The following is a 23,510-nucleotide window of genomic DNA, read 5'->3' on the forward strand; positions in this document are numbered from 1 at the left end:
GTCTTTTATTAGTAAGTAAACAAACAAAGGCTCCTAATTTAGCTTTTGACGTAAGCAGTAACATATATCAAAATTATTAAGGACAAGTGGTAGAAAATTAATTATTAATCTACTTGTTAATATCTGCTTACTTTCTCTTTTAACATGTTCTATCTACACTTCTGTTAAAACGTAATAATCACTTATTCTTCTGTTGTTTGATACTTTACATTAGTTTTGGATGATACCACAAATTTGGGTATCAATCCGATATCAAGTAGTTACAGTATTCAACGTCTAGGGACATATTTCCTGAGTTTATAAACATAATATAAATTAAAAAAACCGAAAGAAGATTTTGTAATGTTAAAAAATATCGATCTAATCATAGTAGTATCGACTAGATACGCTATTGTACGTGGTATCATTACAGTGGATGTTGGGTGCAGATCCACCAATGGCGTTTGTTTATATTGTAGCGTCCCGGAAGCGTTGGTGCTGCAGGGAATTCTGGGAATTTGTTCTGTAGTGTTTATGTTGTGTTGCGGTGCAAATATTCTTCCAAAATGTGTTTGTCGTTGTTGTTTAGTGTGGTTTCACTATATGGCACATGTTTATGACAGTGTTGGCATTGTTTATACGCCCACCCTTAGTGTGACATGTATGGCTGTTGAGTAAGTATGCCCTTCATTCGCTTGTGTGCAGTGTGTTTAAAGTCACGATTATTGAGTCTGTTTGTTCATTATCGGGCACAATGTAATCTTGGTTAGGCTTTGTTATTTATAGTGTATATGATTTGTGACTTAATTATTATGTAAATCGGACCAAATTCTCCACAGAGTTAACAACAACAAGATTGATTTTTCAGAAATTATTTTAAAGATTGAAAGTGCTCGGCATTGTCCGTGGGTGCTCGGCCCCGAAGCACCCACGGGATCGACGCCTATGCACATACACACACACACACACACACACACACACACACCTGTATGGGAGTCTCCTATATGTGGCTCCTTTTACGCGCTTATGGCCTTTTCTCCAACACACTTTCTGGGCAAACACTTTTTAACCCCACGACCCTACAGTACAGTCATCTCATCCGTATCTCTCCTCAATACACTCCCAAAAATCAAGGTAGCACCTTGTACCTAAAAGAGTACTATGCTTGGTTCAAATGAAAGATTGTAGGGGGGTGACTGAGGCCCCTTCTACACTAAGCCGGCAAAGGTTATCCAGGGTAAATCCCACCTAACCTTATCCTTGTCCACACACATTGGTCGTTTAAGACCCCCTCCCCGTCCATCCGCCGGCGCAACGCGACCTAGTACGCATGCGCGGAAAATGTGCATGTCATAGTCACCTCCAGTGTTGCTTTGTGTGCAAGTTCTTAAATTAAACTTATCTGAACAATATCCAGTGTTGTGGTATTTCAATTAACTTGAATCCAGTGTGCTGTGGGGCCCTATTGTAGTGAATCACACCTGAGCCATCATAAATTAATCAAATCTTTAATGGACATGTGGAAGTAAACAATGTGATAAAGAACATTTTACATCAATCAGTCTAGGGATCTAGATATCTGGTCAGGACACTCCTCACTCTTTTGCCTTCACCTTCATTGTCCATTAGTTTTTGGTGGCTTTATAGACTCTGGACCTAGACGTTGAGTCCGCGACATACATGGCGGACAATAACTGATACAGTCTGCTTTGCCAGTTCAAAAGCATTCGCCGTTTCCGTAGTCTTCCCTCGACGGCCAGGTAACACAAAGCACACGCTACTTTTTTTTTATCATATCCACGGGACCCCGCATTCTCGTTGTCTCTCCTTCGACAAATGGACAAAGTTTTTCGGTAAGTAGAATCACAGCTGACCTGGACATTCGAAAGTTCTCTTGCCGTCTGAGATTTGTTGTATTCGGAATAGCTGCAATCACGCGTTTTCTTCTCTCAAGGTATTCATGTGTGATTTCCACAAGCGTCTGTACAGACGGAAGGAGAAACACGGGCATGTCTGGATGACTCGCCTCCATATTTCCAATGGTTAGCTCCGAGTTATGAAACCGCTTTATTATGAAGGTGGTTGTGGCGTGTTCTTTCTGACGTCACTTCCTGTCCGAACTCAGTTTGTAAACGATCAATGAGTCCATACAAAGCTAAGAGCCGGAGATTCAAGAAATAGACGGCACACTCACCCATGTAAAAAAATATCCAAGGAGGGGAACCTTAAACGATGAATTAGTGTGGCCGAAACGGGGCTTAGGCTAAATAATTATTCATTTAAGGGGTCATCCGGCTTAGTGTAGACATAACCTGAATTGCACATTAAATGTTAGGATTGAGTTCAAGGGTGGACCCCGGGATACAGAGAATGGAGGCAAGGTATGCGATAAAAAATGAAAATATTTAATAAGTCCAAAATGGTAACTAAGGGTGATGGGGCAAAAGTGCACACCATGGGAAATATAACAAAAGTAGTCTCTTTCAGAGGTTGGCGGAGCAAAGGCCCGGACGCACACAGCGTGGCAAAACTAGTCCTCTCAAAACAAGGTGGCTAGGAAAACAAAAACACAACGAGGTCAATATTACAGGAATATGCGAAGGCAACATACCAGGGAAGCAGAATCAAGGTAGCACATGTCAGAGCGGAGTTCAGGAACAATAACCGGCAGGGACCAGCTGGTGGAGACGTGCTTAAATGCTACCGGGAAGTGATTAGCAGCAGGTGTGCCTCGTTGGGGACAAAAGACTGGGGAAAGAAACTGACAAACCAATAGAGAAGGCAGGGAGAAGACAACAAACACAACATTAAATGTACCAAAAGCAATTGAATGTACATATTCCTGTATATGCCAAACCAGTGGTTTGCAAACTTTTTTTTTTTTTTTTTACCAAGTACCACCTCAAAAAACACTTGGCTCTCCAAGTACCACTATAATTACCAACATTAAAATACAGTATCGTAGCAGGCCTAAATATTCATTAAAAACACGGCAGAGGTTTTATTTAACAAGTATATCTCATTATTTTGGCCAATGTAACATCCCACACAGTTTGAACAGTAACACTGTGTTTGAATATTTGATTGATTTTTTGGCGTACCAATAGATAGAGCACGACTCAAAGTAAACCACAGTATAATGAGAATCACTTTTTGAATAGGTGACAAAGCAAACAGCTGTTAGTTTTAAAACTCCAAACCACGGCCCGAGTTCAATGGTTAGCCAGCCTCGCTGTGCAAGTTGTTTTTATATCAAATTTAAATATCCAGTTGTCTAACAGGTAGCAATCTGTCGTCATCTTGCGGATAAAGTAATAAACTTAGGACAGTGACCATGATGTGAACATTCTAGATACTACAAACACAGCATTTACTGCTTTGACCCAATCTAAGCAACCTTTCCTAGTCATGGTGCAGAGAAAAAAACATCAACCAGCACAAAAAAGTCAACACACATAATCACACATAACCCAACCTCCTGTCTGGACTTTGTGGATGTTATTTAAAAAATTCTAGATTACACCCATTTAAATCCATTGCAAGGCATGGTGGGAAAAATGCAAAACATTCTCTCCACACTTATCCATGTTTGACATTGAGCTGCTTGATATTTCTGATTGATTATATATATATATATATATGTATATATATATATATATATATATATATATATATATATATATATATATATATATATATATATATATATATATATATATATATATATATATATATGGTTACTTTGCATGCAGTTGCCTTTCGGCCCCCGGCCAAATTTTTAAGCCCAATGCGGCCGCCCCAGTCAAAATGTTTGGACACCCCTGATCTAGTTAATATATAATTTCCAATAGAATACAAAGTAAAATAATATAATGCCATTTATTGTCACCATAAACATGTACAATGACATTGAAGCAGCTCCTTTTACGGTGCAAAAATGCTTATAAACTTTACAGCTGAATAAAACATTAAAATATAAGAATACAGACATTGAAAATGTATAAAATAATAATAGTGCAAGAAAGCTAAAAGTATACAAAAAATAGGTAAGGCACGTTTATTTAGAGAGCACAATTTGTACACAAGGCAATTCAAAGTGCTTTATAGAAAATTAACAGAAGGCAAAAATAAAAATATAGAATCATATTTCAAAATAAAATAAAAAACATTACAAAAACAATCATAATTAAATAAAATGCTACGTCATTTCCTTTGATGTCCCACAGTGCATTTCCTGTGGGACGGGATTCGTTCCCGGGGATTCGAATAAAGAACCAACTCTTTTTCTTTACTATAGTGGCCTCGATAACGGGAACCGGTTCTCAAAAAGGGATTCGAGTCCCTGGAATCGGTTCTTTTCTTATCGAACAACCGGGAGAACCGGTTTCGAACATCATCCCTAGCTGAAAGCCCTAATTAACGAGAATAAAATCTCAATACACCAGAGTAAGTCAAATATTGAAGGATACATTGAAAATAAAACAAGATCATGTTAAAAACGATAAACAAAATTTAATGGAATAGAGATGATGGCTATTAAAAAGATGTTCATTAACACAGTCGTCCCTCGTCACGTCGCGCTTCTAAGAACTGAAAGCAAGCATTTTCAAGCCTGAAAAATGTCTAAATGAACTAACAAATATCAATACTAGCACAAGCATTGACCACTAAAAAAAACATGTAGAGTTCTTCTCAGAATAAAAAATGTACACCGTCATTTACAGCTTTTTTATGCTTTATCTATGAAAATATTTGATTTATGATCGATAATTCCTGCTTCACAGAACTCAATTTACCACTGTCAGACTGTAATCGTAAATATAACTATAATTATACCATATTAATATGCTCTATTTAAAATACTACTATTAAAAGGTACTGTCTATTTCGTTTCATTTAGGCGACTTTTCAAATTTCATACATATTCATACTGACCTCTTTCAAGCTCACACAATCATTGATGTCCACAAGGCGAACTCGTTGCCATCTATAAAATGTGTCGAACTCCACTACCTCATATATGGCGGTATCGCTTAAACTCCACCCTTATGATGCTGCTGTTTGCTAAAATTGCCCGCAGCCCAATGGCACATTTTCTTTTTGGCCCTCGGAGGCAAACCATGTGGGGCCCCTGATCTATGAGTTAAACACATTTTTAATGTAAATATACATTATAGGAAGAAGTTATAAAGCAGCAGTGTCCAAACACCTTCAATGTGGCCCCCGATACGACGGCACAAGTTCTATTTCAATAAGCAACCTACGAGGAGTTTTCATATTAAGTTTAATTACTTTAACTACTACTGTTTTTTTGCGTTAAAATTCTGTTCACTGAGCTGCCAGTTTTTGACTGTAAAATCGACGGTTGTTGTTTTTAACGGTGTATTACTGTAAATGGAAAAATGGTACATTTGTTTTTACGGTGGAAAAACTGGCAGCTCGGTTGCCAGAATAAAAAAAAGAACTTGTACTGTTTTTCCATTAGCATGATAATGTTGTAAAAATCAATGTAAATTGAACACAAAAAATGTGGCAACTAAGCTGCCAGCTTTTTCCGTAACTCCCCCGCCAAAATGTTGTAAAAAAACCCGAAAAAACACTATATTTTACAGTAAAATTTTGTAAATGTAAAGTTTTTACTGTAAAATCGACAGTCTACTTAAAAATATATATATAATTAATAATGCAATCCAGAGGCAAATTCATACATTATTCGTTGTTCCAAGCGGCCCTCTGATGGCAGCCATAACTGCGATGTGGCCCTCAATGAAAACCAGTTTGACATCCCTGCTTAACCCTATGGTTAAGAAATACTGTTTTAGGGTACCGTTGAAATTAGAGATGTCCGATAATATCGGACTGCCGATATTATTGGCCGATAAATGCTTTAAAATGTAATATCCGAAATTTTATACACCGCTGTACGGAGTGGTACACGGACGTAGGGAGAAGTACAGAGCAGCAATAAACCTTAAAGGCACTGCCTTTGCGTCCCGGCCCAATCACATAATATCAACGGCTTTTCACACACACACAAGTGAATGCAAGGCATACTTGGTCACACTGAGGCTGGCCATATAAACAACTTTAACACTGTTACAAATATGCGCCACACTGTGAACCCACACCAAACAAGAATGACAAACACATTTCGGGAGAACATCCACACCGTAACACAACATAAACACAACAGAACAAATACCCAGAACCCCTTGCAGCACTAACTCTTCCGGGACGCTACAATATACACCCCCCGTTACACCCCCCACTCAGGGAGAGCATGTCCCAGATTCCAAACTGCTGTTTTGAGGCATGTTAAAAAAAATAATGCACTTTGTGACTTCAATAATAAATATGGCAGTGCCATGTTGGCCTTTTTTTTCCATAACTTAAGTTGATTTATTTTGGAAAACCTTGTTACATTGTTTAATGCATCCAGCGGGGCATCACAACAAAATTAGACATAATAATGTGCTAATTCCACAACTGTATATATCGGTATCAGTTGATATCGGAATCGGTAATTAAGAGTTGGACAATATCGGCAAAAAAGCCATTATCGGACATCTCTAGTTGAAATGGTACAAATGTGTACTTTTTATCACCTTGTACCCTTTTTGGTGGTATACAAATATACTTCTGGCCTTTTAAAGACCAATATTGTACTTTTTAGAGAACTTTCTTAAAAAAAATTTACCTCCGGGTACAGCTTCTTGTCACGTACCCCAGCAATAGGCTGTGTCCTCAAAGAGCCTTTGGGTGCTCCATGTCTAACCAGCCTCCTTATCCACGACCCCAAGTGAGGGCTTTCAGGATGACTGCCTGGGAATGAGTGGACATGCATTGTGTGCATCTGTGCTCGTGCATGAGGACACGGCCCAGCGCGGCAGCGGCAGCAAGGAAGAGGAAAAGGGCGCGGGAGGTGAGAGAAATGAGCCGGAGAGACACAAATCATACTTGCAAGAGGCATTTGTGACATGGATGATCTCCGCACAATCTGTTCCCACCGTGCGTGTTTGGGAGTGCACAAGTGATGATATGTGCTTGTAAAAAAGTGTCGTGGGGGATATGATGAATAAGCATGCCGGTGAGGGGGACAGCAACGCCGCAGATTAGAGCTCAGCGCCACTCACACACTGGCGTGAGCACACTGGCGTTGATGAATGGTTACATCCTGTCCTGACAGAGAGGAGATGGAGGGAATAAATAAAAAGAGGAGAGCCATTCTTGTATGAAGGATGGAGACATGGTCACTGTTGTTAATGACCGCACCCCTCGGCCCCTACCCCCAAAAAGTGATTCTCCTCTCCAGCGTGTTGAGTGGTAGCGCGTGAACTGACCTCGCTCAGCAGCGACGTCCGCGGGCGCGGGCATGGCACTAATAGTCAAACACGCGATATGAAATCAATGATTTGTGCGGCACGGATAGGTTTTCCATCTGGGCCAAAAAAAAAGCCACAATTAGACCAGAGGTTGTGACCCTGGGGGAAGAAAAAGGTCAAAGCTCAGCAGTAATGACCACATCATTCTTTGTTGGTATAACAGATGGTTATGTGTTTTATTGAGAGTTCTTGCAATGGAATTAAGTCAGTCTTGAAGAGCAGGGATTCTCAAACTGTGGTACGTGTACACAGGCTACACCTATTGGTATGTGGTATGTGTACACAGGCTACACCTAGTGGTATGCCAAAGATTCCAACACAGTGTTACTGTTCAGGCCTCGAATATTAACTTTTTAAGGTCAAGGCAAGTGTTACCTTAAAGTAGGGCTCATATTTTAGGGCACCAAGGCAAACATAATTTTCTTTCCAGGCAGGGCCTCCAAATAATGTGTATATACAGGTAAAAGCCAGTAAATTAGAATATTTTGAAAAACTTGATTTATTTCAGTAATTGCATTCCAAAGGTGTAACTTGTACATTATATTTATTCATTGCACACAGACTGATGCATTCAAATGTTTATTTCATTTAATTTTGATGATTTGAAGTGGCAACAAATGAAAATCCAAAATTCCGTGTGTCACAAAATTAGAATATTACTTAAGGCTAATACAAAAAAGGGATTTTTAGAAATGTTGGCCAACTGAAAAGTATGAAAATGAAAAATATGAACATGTACAATACTCAATACTTGGTTGGAGCTCCTTTTGCCTCAATTACTGCGTTAATGCGGCGTGGCATGGAGTCGATGAGTTTCTGGCACTGCTCAGGTGTTATGAGAGCCCAGGTTGCTCTGATAGTGGCCTTCAACTCTTCTGCGTTTTTGGGTCTGGCATTCTGCATCTTCCTTTTCACAATACCCCACAGATTTTCTATGGGGCTAAGGTCAGGGGAGTTGGCGGGCCAATTTAGAACAGAAATACCATGGTCCGTAAACCAGGCACGGGTAGATTTTGCGCTGTGTGCAGGCGCCAAGTCCTGTTGGAACTTGAAATCTCCATCTCCATAGAGCAGGTCAGCAGCAGGAAGCATGAAGTGCTCTAAAACTTGCTGGTAGACGGCTGCGTTGACCCTGGATCTCAGGAAACAGAGTGGACCGACACCAGCAGATGACATGGCACCCCAAACCATCACCCAACCATGCAAATTTTGCATTTCCTTTGGAAATCGAGGTCCCAGAGTCTGGAGGAAGACAGGAGAGGCACAGGATCCACGTTGCCTGAAGTCTAGTGTAAAGTTTCCACCATCAGTGATGGTTTGGGGTGCCATGTCATCTGCTGGTGTCGGTCCACTCTGTTTCCTGAGATCCAGGGTCAACGCAGCCGTCTACCAGCAAGTTTTAGAGCACTTCATGCTTCCTGCTGCTGACCTGCTCTATGGAGATGGAGATTTCAAGTTCCAACAGGACTTGGCGCCTGCACACAGCGCAAAATCTACCCGTGCCTGGTTTACGGACCATGGTATTTCTGTTCTAAATTGGCCCGCCAACTCCCCTGACCTTAGCCCCATAGAAAATCTGTGGGGTATTGTGAAAAGGAAGATGCAGAATGCCAGACCCAAAAACGCAGAAGAGTTGAAGGCCACTATCAGAGCAACCTGGGCTCTCATAACACCTGAGCAGTGCCAGAAACTCATCGACTCCATGCCACGCCGCATTAACGCAGTAATTGAGGCAAAAGGAGCTCCAACCAAGTATTGAGTATTGTACATGCTCATATTTTTCATTTTCATACTTTTCAGTTGGCCAACATTTCTAAAAATCCCTTTTTTGTATTAGCCTTAAGTAATATTCTAATTTTGTGACACACGGAATTTTGGATTTTCATTTGTTGCCACTTCAAATCATCAAAATTAAATGAAATAAACATTTGAATGCATCAGTCTGTGTGCAATGAATAAATATAATGTACAAGTTACACCTTTTGAATGCAATTACTGAAATAAATCAAGTTTTTCAAAATATTCTAATTTACTGGCTTTTACCTGTATATATATATATATATATATATATATATATATATATATATATATTAGAGATGCGCGGATAGGCAATTATTTCATCCGCAACCGCATCAGAAAGTCGTCAACCATCCGCCATCCACCCGACCTAACATTTGATCAGAACCGCACCCGCCCGCATCCGCCCGTTGTTATATATCTAATATAGACGATGCAAGGCATTAGTGAGGTTATAAAGCTTTTGCCTGTTAAAGAAAGGAGACTGATCCAATGCAGCACAGACATTCGCGTGCCACGCTGTCACGACCCAGACGCACACCAGTGCGCAATCATATGGGAGCCGCGCTGAGCGCACCTCCAAGCGCTATATCAACCAGGGTGAGCCCCACCCCTTTCGTGAGCGCACTGCGCGCGGAGTGACCCCTGTTACGCGCCCCCGGCAACAGGGGTGGCGGGCAGGTAAGCTGCACGGGCGGAGCGCGCGGAGTGACCCCTGTTACGAGCCCCCGGCCACGGGGGTGGCGGGCAGGTAAGCTGCTAACCTGCTGCGCGTGACGCCAGCCGCGGCGAAGGCGGACGAGGCGGGGTGTCGGTGCGGTGGGTGCGGTGGTGACCCTGGACGTGCGTCGGGCCCTTCTCGCGGATCGCCTCAGCTACGGCTCCTGGTGGGGCCCTCTCGGGGGAAGGGGCCTCGGTCCCGGACCCCGGCGAGGCGTCCCTTCTCCGCTCCGTAAATGTGTCCATCTCTTTTTTTTTTTTTCTTCTGTTGTGGCATATGCTGCAGGTGCCTGCTCGTTTTTCGTATGTGGGTAACAACATTTAACAATGTATATATATTTCCGAATTGGTTTAACTGCCACCCGCCTGAATCTATTTAAAATCTATTTTTTTTTTATTTCATCCGCCCGATCCGCGGATAATCCGCGGACTCCGCGGTTGTGCCCGCAAACCGCGCATCTCTGATATATATATATATATATATATATATATATATATATATATATATATATATATATATATATATATATATATATTTATATATATATATATATATATGTATATATATATGTATGTGTGGGAAAAAAAATCACAAGACTATTTCATCTCTACAGGCCTGTTTCATGAGGGGGGGTACCCTCAATCATCAGGAGATGATATGTATATATATATATATATATATATATATATATATATATATATATATATATATATATATATATATATATATATATATATATATATATATGTATGTGTATATATATATATATATATATATGTATATGTATGTGTGGGAAAAAAAATCACAAGACTACTTCATCTCTACAGGCCTGTTTCATGAGGGGGTTCCCTCAATCATCAGGAGATGATCTCCTGATGATTGAGGGAACCCCCTCATGAAACAGGCCTGTAGAGATGAAGTAGTCTTGTGATTTTTTTTCCCACACATACATATATTGCGCTCTACTACGGTATCGAGCACTATTTTTTGGATAACCTTATTAAGACATATATATATATATATATGTATATATATATATATATATATATATATATATATATATATATGTCATGTTTGTGTAATCATGTTTTGTTTTAAGTCATGTTTTGTTTAGTTTCTGGCTTTTCACTCCCTTGTTTTGTCACCATAGCAACCATTAGTTTTCACCTGTCACGTCACGCACCTGTTTCACGTCTTGAGTCACGCACCTGTTTTCGTTAATCATGTCTGTAGTATTTAAGTTCAGTGTTTTTCAGTTTGTTTTTCTGACGACCTCGCACCCCATACCGCACCCCATATATGCTTCTGCACACTCCTCTATGATCCTGCTTCATGTCCCTTGTCACAGTAAGTTTTGGTTCCATGTTTATAGTCTTTTTGTTTTTTCATAGTTTATTCTCCGCCATTGTGCGCGCTTTTTGTTTGATCTTTTTTTAAAATAAATAAATCATGTACCTCCATTCCCGTCTCGCACGAGCCAACTTTCCGTTGCACCCTGGAAAAGCAAACACCCCGGACCAAGTCGTGACAATATATATACACACACACACATATATATATATGTATATATATATATACACACACACATATATATATGTATATGTATATATATATATATATATATATATATATATATATATATATATATATATATATATATATATATATATATATATATATATAAATCTGTGGGGTATCATGCAGAATGCCAGACCCAAAAACGCAGAAGAGTTGAAGGCCACTATCAGAGCAACCTGGGCTCTCATAACACCTGAGCAGTGCCAGAAACTCATGGACTCCATGCCACGCCGCATTAACGCAGTAATTGAGGCAAAAGGAGCTCCAACCAAGTATTGAGTATTGTACATGCTCATATTTTTCATTTTCATACTTTTCAGTTGGCCAACATTTCTAAAAATCCCTTTTTTGTATTAGCCTTAAGTAATATTCTAATTTTGTGACACACGGAATTTTGGATTTTCATTTGTTGCCACTTCAAATCATCAAAATTAAATGAAATAAACATTTGAATGCATCAGTCTGTGTGCAATGAATAAATATAATGTACAAGTTACACCTTTTGAATGCAATTACTGAAATAAATCAAGTTTTTCAAAATATTCTAATTTACTGGCTTTTACCTGTATATATATGTATATATATATATGTATATATATATATATATATATATATATATATATATATATATATATATATATATATATATATATATATATATATATATTAGGGATGTCCGATAATGGCTTTTTGCCGATATCTGATATTCCGATATTGTCCAACTCTTTAATTACCGATACCGATATCAACCGATATATGCAGTCGTGGAATTAGCACATTATTATGCCTAATTTGGACAACCAGGTATGGTGAAGATAAGGTCCTTTAAAAAAAAAAAAAAGATAAATAAATTAAAAACATTTTCTTAAATAAACAAGAAACTAAAACAATATACTGCGATGAGGTGGCGACTTGTCCAGGGTGTACCCCGCCTTCCGCCCGATTGTAGCTGAGATTAACTGTAAAATTAACTGTTAAAGGTTAGTACTATTAGTGGACAATCATGTGTGCTTACGGACTGTATCCCTTGCAGACTGTATTGATATATATTGATATATAATGTAGGAACCAGAATATTAATAACAGAAAGAAACAACACTTTTGTGTGAATGAGTGTGAATGAGTGTAAATGGGGGAGGGAGGTTTTTTGGGTTGGTGCACTAATTGTAAGTGTATCCTGTGTTTTTTATGTTGATTTAATAAAAAACAAACAAAAAAAAAAAAAAACGATACCGATGATGGAAAAAACGATACCGATAATTTCCGATATTAAATTTTAAAGCATTTATCAGACATCTCTATTATATATATGTATATATGTATATATATATATATATATATATATATATATATATATATATTCATGCTCTCATTAATTATTTTGATAGTTAACACCAGTGACGTGCGGTCATCATGGAAAGAAAAAAATTTTAAAAAGAAAAACAAATTATTAAATTGTTATATGTATTCAGTGATTATACTATTAAGTTATTTTCCATTTAACTTCACCAGTTTTAGATTATTTTTATTCAAAATCGCTGAATTTTCACCTTTGCCGTTCAAATACTGAGAAGAGACGGTGCGGTGATCAGCAGCCAGTTGAGGCACGTCACTCAGTTGTGCCTCACCATGGATTGCGCAATGACTCGGCTAACTGCTGGCCTGCTGTGCAGTGAGACCGTATTGCTATATGAATTATATTATACATTTCCATAGTTTAGTTAGCTGAGGTATATAATGTACAGTGTATTTTGTCAACAACTGTATGTGTGTAACGTATTTATTGTGCTGAGCAATCATAAAACTGCATGCTGCGAAGACACACTGTGTGAGGCTCGCAGTAATCCCGCCTCCTGGTGCCGGTTAATGCACCCCCGCCGCAGAATGCACCCCCCGACGGGAGCGCCACACCAACCAAAGCCCACACCCAAACCCTCCACGTGCAAGACCGAATCCACCCAAAAAAAGTCACTTAACAAGAAGCCAAAAAGTGCAAAAACAACAATGCTCGCGCCGGAGGAGCCGTGAACGACTGCAGGGACACAACATTAGGTACACCTGCAGACTGCAGCACGGATTTCATATTTCATTCATTCACAACTTCTCCAAAACGAACACCACTGTTCCCGCACTTATAAGTAAAGGTAAGACCATAATAACGTTTTTTTAATTAAATGTGCTTTTTTGTGTGCTACAGTTTGTATGTGTAAAGTTAAAGTTTAGTTAAAGTACCAATGATTGTCACACACACACTAGGTGTGGTGAAATTTGTCCTCTGCATTTGACCCATCCCTTGATCACCCCCTGGGAGGTGAGGGGAGCAGTGGGCAGCAGCGGCGCCGCGCCCGGGAATAATTTTTGGTGATTTAACCCCCAATTCCAACCCTTGATGCTGAGTGCCAAGCAGGGAAGAATGCTGGTATGAGCTTTTAAACATAACCCGTTAACTGCTGCCAATCAAATGGTGAATAAGATACTCTTTATGGTTCATATGTTTGTAAATCTGATTGTGATGAAGTCAGTGCCTCACCAGCCATCAACCTCACCGCACGTCACTGGTTAACACTTACTATAACAACAATGTTCTTATAATTGATTTATACAGTCGTATAAAATGCAGCTATAACTTATCATATTACAAACACAAATATACTGTATATATTTAGATTATATATATAAACATTTATACACATTATACATGAATTTATCTGAAAAAAAAACTGGGCATAGTGTCCCTTTACGCCGGCCTACCTGGCCGGTCTAGGGGGGCGGGCATGTGCCTATTTGCCTTCTTTCTGCCTTTCCCCTGAATAAATAAATATACATATATTCATACACATTTATCTGGAAAAAAAAATGGGCATAGTGTCCCCTTGCGCCCTACCTGGCCGGTTTAGGGGGCATGTGCCCAGTTGTTTTCCCGCTTTCCCTCCAAATAAATATATATATATTATATATGTATACATATAAACACACACATACAAGTATATGGTATACAAATAATCAAATGTCAATAAATTCAAATGGACTGTATCATATAGTGTATGACCTAACCTGTAGTAAACTTTAGTAAAGTTGTGTATAAAGGAATATATAAAACGCCATGCAATTTTCATTCCATTATTGTTTCCATCAGCGACTTATGTTCAACCTTTACAAAAAAGTAAACAAATCGGTGCGTGTTCCACACGTGGTCAATGACAGCCCAGAATCAAAATAAACATTTACGATACGGCACATAAACAACATTGTCAGGTATAGAACTGCTAAGTTTCGATTGCAAACTATCGACTAATTTAGCACTCCATTAAAACTATGAAATGAACCGAGCTAAAGAAGTTTTGCAGCTTGCTACATTTTTCCCCGACAGCCTGTAATTGTTCGTGTTTTCTTATTTTGCCTCGTTCCTTACTCGCCATTTTGAGAGCTGCCTGTCCTAAATTCACCGAACACCCAACGTCCTTCCAGACCCTGATGCAGCGAGCGTATCTTTCGTAAAATCTCGGAAAACAACTCGGCTGTTCTTGCGAATGAATTATCTATGGCCCCCGGGGTGATATTTGATTAGTATTAGAACTGGCCCGCAGGCCACAGCCGCCTGCTGCTGTTTTGCTCGCACCAAAGTCTCTGCAGAGAGTGGTGAGGACAGCGGAAAAGATCATCAGGACTCCTCTTCCTCCTATTCAGGAAATCGCAAAAAGCCGCTGCCTGACCAGGCCTCAGAAAATCTGTAGAGACTCCTCCCACCCCCACCAAGGACTGTTTTCACTGCTGGACTCTAGAAAGAGGTTCCGCAGCCTCCGTAGCAGAACCTCCAGGTTCTGTAACAGCTTCTTCCCTCAGGCCATAAGACTCTTGAATGCATCAAAATAATCCCCTCAATTCCCCCCAAAAACGGATTAACTCGCTGGAATATAAAGACAATATAACATACATCCATAAACGTGGATGCATATGAAAAAGTGCAGTATATTTATCAGTATTCTATTTATTTATAGCTGCACATTATTGCTGTTTTATCCTGCACTACAACGAGCTAATGCAACGAAATTGTCAGGTTCAAACACTGATGACATCTATTAAACAAGACAGGAAGCAAGGAATCAAACAGAGACAGAATTAAATTTGGCTCAATGAGGAGAAACACGTACACCTGTACCCTTGTACAGTGTTCCCCGCTCTGACGAAAGATTGTACGCCTCCTCTTTTATTTGGACTTTCCCTGATTACATAGCAACAGCTGTTTCTAAAGGGACGGGGTCGTAAACAGCCACCGCCTTTGATTAAAACAGTTCAAAGAAAAGGTCATAAAACAGTTCAAAGAAAAGGTCGCCTGGAGGGGAGTCTGGTCCTGCTTCCTCTCCGGTTTGTAGTTCTCAGGTCAAGACAAAATCTTTCCGTGGATTACAATACATCAAAGAAACAGAACACCTTCATGTTGCTTCCCATCCTACACAGTGGAGTTTTACAAGCCTTCTTCTTGGTAGGATCAAAGACAGCTTTTGTCTTCTCGCCGGGAACTCATGGCAACACAAAGTTTTGTGATAACTTAGATACAATTATTCTAGCAGAAATGTCGTTCTTATCTGTACTGTAAAGTTCAAATGTTAATGACAATAAAAGGTAGTCTAGTCTGTCTAGTCTAGTCTAGTCTACCAATACTCCATCAGTGTTGGCGCTAGGAATTTTCAAAATGGGGTCCCAGGGACCCCATCAAGTCATAAAAATGGGGTGCCGCAATACATTTTTGGGGTCCCTCTTTTTTGTAACCGTTTTTAAAACAAATGATAAATGTATGTATTATCCTGTTATAGCTCACATTCTATATTGTGTTTTGGAAAAAGGTTGTCATAATCGTTACTTAATTCATAAAAAAAAAAAATACAAAAGAAAATTAATTTTTATGTGTGGAAGTCTTGCCCCTTCGGGTCCTTCGGACCACCCAGTACAGACATGACAGTCTTGACAGTTTTATGATGTTGTTTATTTTTCAATAAATCTCTCGTGCTTTTCAGCAATGGTCTTTGGTGCCAGTCTCGCTCTCGCTCGGGCTCCAACTTCCTTCTCCTTCCGGCTGCTGCCTTTAACAGAGCGACAGGTGATTAGCCATCTACGCACCTGTCGCTGATCTCGAAGCCAGTCCTGGCACACCCCACTTCGCTGCAGGTCCGCAGGCCACGCCCCCCCCCCACATTATGCATATGTAAATGTATTCAGTTATAAACATTCATTCACTTTCTCATTTCCTTCATGGATCTAAACTTTACCGCTGCCGGTATTGTTTTCTATATTTTTATTGTAATATTTTCAGAATGTGTTTGTTCTATTTTTGGCCAAAGTAAGACAAAGAAAACAGTCTGAAGTTGTCTTTATTTGTTTAGTTTTAATGCCACGATTTCAATAGTCCGGGCCCGCGTGTGCACAGATTTTCCTCCATGTGGCCCCTGAGCTAAAATTAGTTTGATACCCCTGTCTTAAACAGTTGAAAGTGAAAGAAAAAAGTCGGGGTGTAAATATCAATTTATTCGACGAAACAATTACGTTGCAATTGTCCAAAAAAAGTCAAGTTGCCACGGTTAAATTCGAGCCCTGACTGTTCAAACTGTGTGTACTGTTAGTTTCCGCAAATATTCAATATACCTGTTAAATAAAACCTCTGCCTTGCTTTTAAAGGCATATTTAGACTTAGACTTAGACTTCCTTTTTATTGTCATTCAAATTTGAACTTTACAGTACAGATAAGAACGACATTTTGTTGCATTAGCTCATGGTAGTGCATGATAAAAGAGCAATAAGGTGCAGATATAAATAAATAGATTACCGTATTTTTCGGACAGTAAGTCGCAGTTTTTTTCATAGTTTGGCCGGGCTCCAGTGCGACTTATATATGTTTTTTTCCCTTTTTTATTATGCATTTTCGGCAGGTGCGACTTATACTCTGAAAAATACGGTTCTTTACAGATAAATATATTGCACTTTTTCATATGCACCCACGTTTATGGATGTATGTTATATTGTCTTTATATTCCAGCGAGTTAATCCATTTTTGGGGGGAATTGAGGGGATTATTATGATGCGTTCAAGAGTCTTACGGCCTGAGGGAAGATGCTGTTACAGAACCAGGAGGTTCTGCTTTGGAGACTGCGGAACCTCTTTCTAGAGTCCAGCAGTGAAAACAGTCCTTGGTGGGGGTGGGATCATGAGTCTCTGCAGGCCTTTTTTTAATTTTTAGACCTACTATGCTACTGTATTTTAATGTGGGTCATTATGGTGGTACTTGGCGAGCCAAGGGGTTTGAGAACCTCTGTTGTAGAGCAAGTCTTCTTCAATATCTTTCAAAGTATCCTCAGAGTGAGGTAATCCACACAAAGTAGAAATGCTTGACTTGGTGCCACTTCAAGGATGCTACCTTTAGTGCACTCTGACATCAGCTGACAGGAGCCATTTATGTAAGTACACCGCCAACATTTATCATTTTTCTTCTAGAAACTAGAAATGCTCACTGCTGAAGAGAACCAAGGGAACTATTTGTAGTGTCTCTTCACCTTCGGATTTTTCCGGTACATTTTGTACACTAGAGACAGAATACCTTTATATCCATCCATCCATTTTATACCGGAACCCAAGATGCGAGGCCGAGTTGCTCGCAAAACACAAACGTCTTTAATAAGTTCCATAAAGTCGGGGTATCCACAAAAGAGTATTCCACAAGGTAGGAGTAAAAAAAAAAAAGTGCAGCAAAAAACTAGGAAAAAAATGCTAACAAAAGCTGTAGTACTTACTCAGTGGTCTTGTGGTTAGAGTGTCCGCCCTGAGATCGGTAGTTTGTGAGTTCAAATCCCAAATACCAAAGACTATAAAAATGGGACCCATTACCTCCCTTTTTGGCGCTCAGCATCAAGGGTTGGAATTGGGGGTTAAATCACCAAAATGATTCCCGGGCGCGGCCACGGCTGCTGCTCACTGCTCCCCTCACCTCCCAGGGGGTGAACAAGGGGATGGGTCAAATGCAGAGGACAAATTTCACCACACCTAGTGTGTGTGTGACTATCATTGGTACTTTATCTTTAACTTTAACTTAGTAGCTCGGTGGCTAGTAGAACTGTCCATAAACAAGGCAAATACGAAAAGAGTCAACGCAGCAAAGATGGCAACAGGAGGCAAAAAACTAGAACATAAGGACATGCAATATTTCTTACTGGGTTTGTTGGAAAGAATAACGAGGGCCCCGGAATACTAGCACACAGCTGGCATAAGAAACACAATTCACTATTCAAACCGATTCTCACATTATATTATTTGGTATGTAAAATATATCCAAACATTTTTTTTAAACAGGTTAAATCACCAAAATGATTCCCGAGCGCCGCCACCACGGCTGCTCACTGCTCCCCTCACCTCCCAGGGGGTGGAACAAGGGGATGGGTCAAATGCAGAGGGTAATTTCACCACACCTAGTGTGTGTGTGACTATCAGTGGTACTTTATCTTTGAACTTTAAAGGTTAAAAAAAGTACCCATTTGCTGATGTATGACATATGATGAGCTAAAAAAAAAAATTGTTTTGAAATTCGACTCTTGAAAATTGTAGAATCGTTATGAAAAAGAATCGTGATTTAGAGATTAATTGATTATATTTACAGCACCAATAACATCAAATGTTGTATATTACAATGACAGTGTAGAAAGTGTTAAAGAGCATAATAAGGGTGTGTTATAGGGCAGTGGTCCCCAACCACCGAGCTGTGGCCCGGTACCGGTCCGTGGACCGATTGGTACCGGGCCGCACAATAAATAAAAAAAATAAATGAAAAAAACATTTTTTTTATTTTTTTTTATTAAATCAACATAACAAAAAACAATATATACATTATATATCAATATAGATCAATACAGTCTGAAGGGATACAGTCCGTAAGCACACATGATTGTATTTCTTTATGACAAAAAAAAAAAAATACCATACCCACCCCCACCCCCCGGTCCGTGGGACAAATTTTTAAGCACAAAACACTCTTCCCTGTGTATTGGATATGCTTTGGTGTAAATTTTGTTCCAAAGTCACTTTTATAACCTGTTTTTTTTTAGTCTGGCTGCAAGATGTTCAATTCTGGAGGCATTCTGAGATTGCAAATGAAACTACCCCCCACATCTCGAAAAGTATTGTAATGTATCTTTTGAAAATGTTCACTGTTTGAATATATATCTTGAAGTTGTCACCGCTGTTTTTTTCTTCCAGACGCGGTCGGAAAAAAACCGTCATAAATATGATATAGATTCACCCGGTCACAACATTAGGTACACCACGGAATATCGGATATCGGCAAAAAAGCCATTATCGGACATCTCTAGTTAAGAGTGTTAGCTTATGCCTTGCTAGCTGGCAAACAAGTGTTAGACAAAGTTGTGTGAAAATTAACGTTAACTAACAAGTCAGCCAGCTAAACTTTGTTTACATCAATTCAAGTACGTTTTAAAGCAGCGTCAATTTGCAATGCCGTAAAAAAGAGCACAATGACAAACGCCCAGAGACAGACGGGCACCAATTGTGGATGTGTCATAAGATTAAAAATGCAGTCTATAAAATAGCCAACATTATAAGAATTACTCAAATATAGAATTCTACACATTGAGTCTATTAGAGTGCTAAAACTGCCAAGAGTTAATCAATAGTCAATATAGCAGTATGCAGCTTTTTAAATATCACAAAATGCTTTTCTTTTTGAGGAAGTTAGATGTTGTGTTTTGTTTTTGGTGCTATTTTAACTCTTTTTTAATACATAAACAAGGTTAATAGTTTTTCTTAGCAAATTACCTTTTCTTTCTTTTAAATGGACAAGATTTTAATAGCCATTTAAATTTGTGTAACAGCTGAATGAGCAGCACAGTTACAGTGTAAATAAATATTTATGACTGAATTAGTCATCTTTGTTGTTAGTAATCGCATTTCTAAAATAACTTAAGCTGCATTTAGAAGTCGATGGAAAAATTAGCTGAGCTTGACCTCATGTCTAAATAAAAGTATGTCCACCTCGCTTTGATGTTGCGATGTAACCAGACTGCAAAACCCTGCAAGCAGAGGCATCTACAATTGTGTGCAAGCTCACACCAAAATGCATGATCCTCATACCGTATTTTCCGGACCATAGGGCGCACTGGACTATAAGGTGCACTGCCGATGAATGGTCTATTTTCGATCTTTTTTCATTTATAAGGCGCACCGGATTATAGGGCGCATTAAAAGAGTCATATTATTATTATTTTTTTCTAAATTGTGGTCTACATAACATGTAATGGTGGTTCTTTGGTCAAAATGTTGCATAGATTATGTTTTACAGAACATCTTCAAGCCGCTTTCTGACAGTCGCTTCAGAATGTGCCGTTTTGTGGGCGGTCTTATTTACGTGGCTCACCTTCGACAGCGTCTTCTCCCCGTCATCTTTGTTGTAGCGGTGTAGCGTGCAAGGACGGGAGTAGAAGAAGTGTCAAAAGATGGAGCTTACTGTTTTAATGACATTCAGACTTTACTTAAATCAATAACATAGCAGCATCTCCTCATCTGCCGGAAAGGTGTACCGTGAGAAACTCTCTAATAACTAAAGTTCCTTGGGTGAATAATATAAACTCACTATACCGGTATGTTTTATCGCTTCCAAGGCAGATATAAGTAAGAACTTTACACTACTTTATATTAGAAAATGACAACAACGGAGGATGACAAGAAGATAAAGAAAAAGAAGAAGCACGGACTACAAAGGCGGACTCGGAAAAATTCTTAGGACTTATGCAGATCCCAAATACAGATCAGCAGGTACCAGAAGGTAAGAAAAGTTGCTTTTACATAATATTGCGAAAACAAAACGCCAGATAATATGTCTTACCGTATACACACACACCATAATAATACTTGTATGTTGAAACACAATACAATCCATCAAGCGGTGCAGCTTCATAGCTTGATCATGATCATGACCATGGCTGGTGTCTATAGTGCACAATAAAAGCTAAAAAACTACAAAAATATTTCTGGCGGGCAGGAGCAAAGGCTTACTGAGGAGAGATTCATTTGCATCCAACAAGTCACCCTCTCAAAATTAACCGTTTTGAAAGATAGCATGAAAATATGTCTGCAAAACAAAATCAATGCACAGTTTTCACCAAAGAACCACCATTGCATGTTATGCAGACCCCAGTAAAGTGTTTTAAATGTAGAAAATGTATAATATATTACCAGTTTATATATACCGTATTTTTCGGACTATAAGGCGCACTTAAAATCTTTTCATTTTCTCAGAACCCGACAGTGCGCCTTATAACCCGGTGCGCCTAATGTACAGAATAATTTTGGTTGTGCTTACCGACCCTGACGTTATTTTATTTGGTACATGGTGAAATGATAAGTGTGACCAGTAGATGGCAGTCACACACAAGATGCACGTGTAGACTGCAATATGACTCAAGTAAACAACACCAAAATGTTACATGTTCCATTGAAAATATAGAACATTACACACAGCGCTCAAAAATCTATGAAAATGTTTTAGTGCGACTTTGGTAAGCTATGAAGCCGCACCGCTTGATGCATTGTACTGTGCTTCAACATGCGAGTATTATTATGGTGTGTGCATAAGGTAAGACATATTATTTGGCGTTTTGTTTCGCAATATTATGCAAAAGCAACTTTTCTTATCTTCTGGTACCTGCGGAACTGTATTTGGGATCTGCATAAGTCCTGAAAATGTTCGCGTATCCGCCTTTGTATTCCGTGTGGACACTGTATTCGATAAGCTTCTTCTTTTTCTCTATCTTCTTGTTATGGGACATTCATCCTCCGCTGTTGCCATTTCTAATATAAAGTAGTGTAAAGTTCTTACTTATATCCGTTAGTAAACTCGCCATGAAAGTGCTAAAACATACCGGTGTAGTGAGTTAAATTATTCACCCAAGGAACTTTAGTTATTAGAGAGTTCCGGTCGGACGGTTTTTCACGGGACACATTTCCGGTGTTGTTGTTTCCGGATGAGGAGATGCTGCTCCGTTATTGATTTAAGTAAAGTCTGAATGTCATTAAAACAGTTAGCTCCATCGTTTGACACTTCTTCCACCCCCGTCCTTGCACGCTACACCGCTACAACAAAGATGACGGAGAAAAGACGCTGTCGAAGGTGAGCCACGTAAATAAGACCGCCCGCAAAACGGTGCATCTTGAAGCGACTGTCAGAAAGCAGCTTGAAGATGATCTGTAAAACATAATCTATGCCACATTTTGACCAAAGAACCACCATCACATGTTATGTAGACTAGTGTTTTTCAACCTTTTTTGAGCCAAGGCACATTTTTTGCGCTGAAAAAATCCAGAGGCACACCACCAGCAGAAATCGTTAAAAAACGAAACTCAGTTGACAGTGAAAAGTTGTTGTCGCAATTGTCGGATATGAATTCAAACCATAACCATAACCAACCATGCATCACTATAGCACCTGTCTCAAAGTAGGTCTACTGTCACGACCTGTCACATCCCGCCGTGACTTAGTTTTAGTTTTTCGGTGTTTTCCTGTGTGTGGTGTTTTAGTTCTTGTCTTGCGCTCCTATTTTGGTGTTGATTGTCATGTCATGCACGGATGTACTTTGTGGACGCCATCTGCTCCACATGCAGTAAGTCTTTGCTGTCGTCCAGCATTTTGTTTTTGTTTACTTTGTAGCCAGTTCAGTTTTAGTTTCGTTCTGCATAGCTTTCCCTAAGCTTCAATGCCTTTCCTTAGGGGCACTCCCCTTTTGTTTATTTTTGGTTTAAGCATTAGATACCTTTTTACCTGCACACTGCCTCCCGCTGTTTCCGACATCTCCAAAGCAATTAGCTACCGGCTGCCACCATATGAACGAGTATTACACGGTTACTCCGCCGAGCTCTAGGCAGCACCGACACTCAACAACAACACATAATTTGCGGACTATAATTACCGTATTTTTCGGAGTATAAATCGCTCCAGAGTATAAGTCGCACCGGCCGAAAATGCATAATAAAGAAGGAAAAAAACATATATAAGTCGCGCT

General features: G+C 39.4%; 1 protein-coding gene across 1 annotated transcript in view; it reads left to right on the plus strand.

Moving 5' to 3' along the window:
* The window catches only part of tafa4b (TAFA chemokine like family member 4b), a 159,311-nt gene that overhangs the window by 1,349 nt on the left and 134,452 nt on the right, over positions 1 to 23,510 (plus strand). The gene's annotated exons all lie outside the window — the stretch shown is intronic.

This window comes from Nerophis lumbriciformis, linkage group LG28 (genome assembly GCF_033978685.3).
Source record: "Nerophis lumbriciformis linkage group LG28, RoL_Nlum_v2.1, whole genome shotgun sequence".
Classification (NCBI taxonomy): Eukaryota; Metazoa; Chordata; class Actinopteri; order Syngnathiformes; family Syngnathidae; genus Nerophis; species Nerophis lumbriciformis.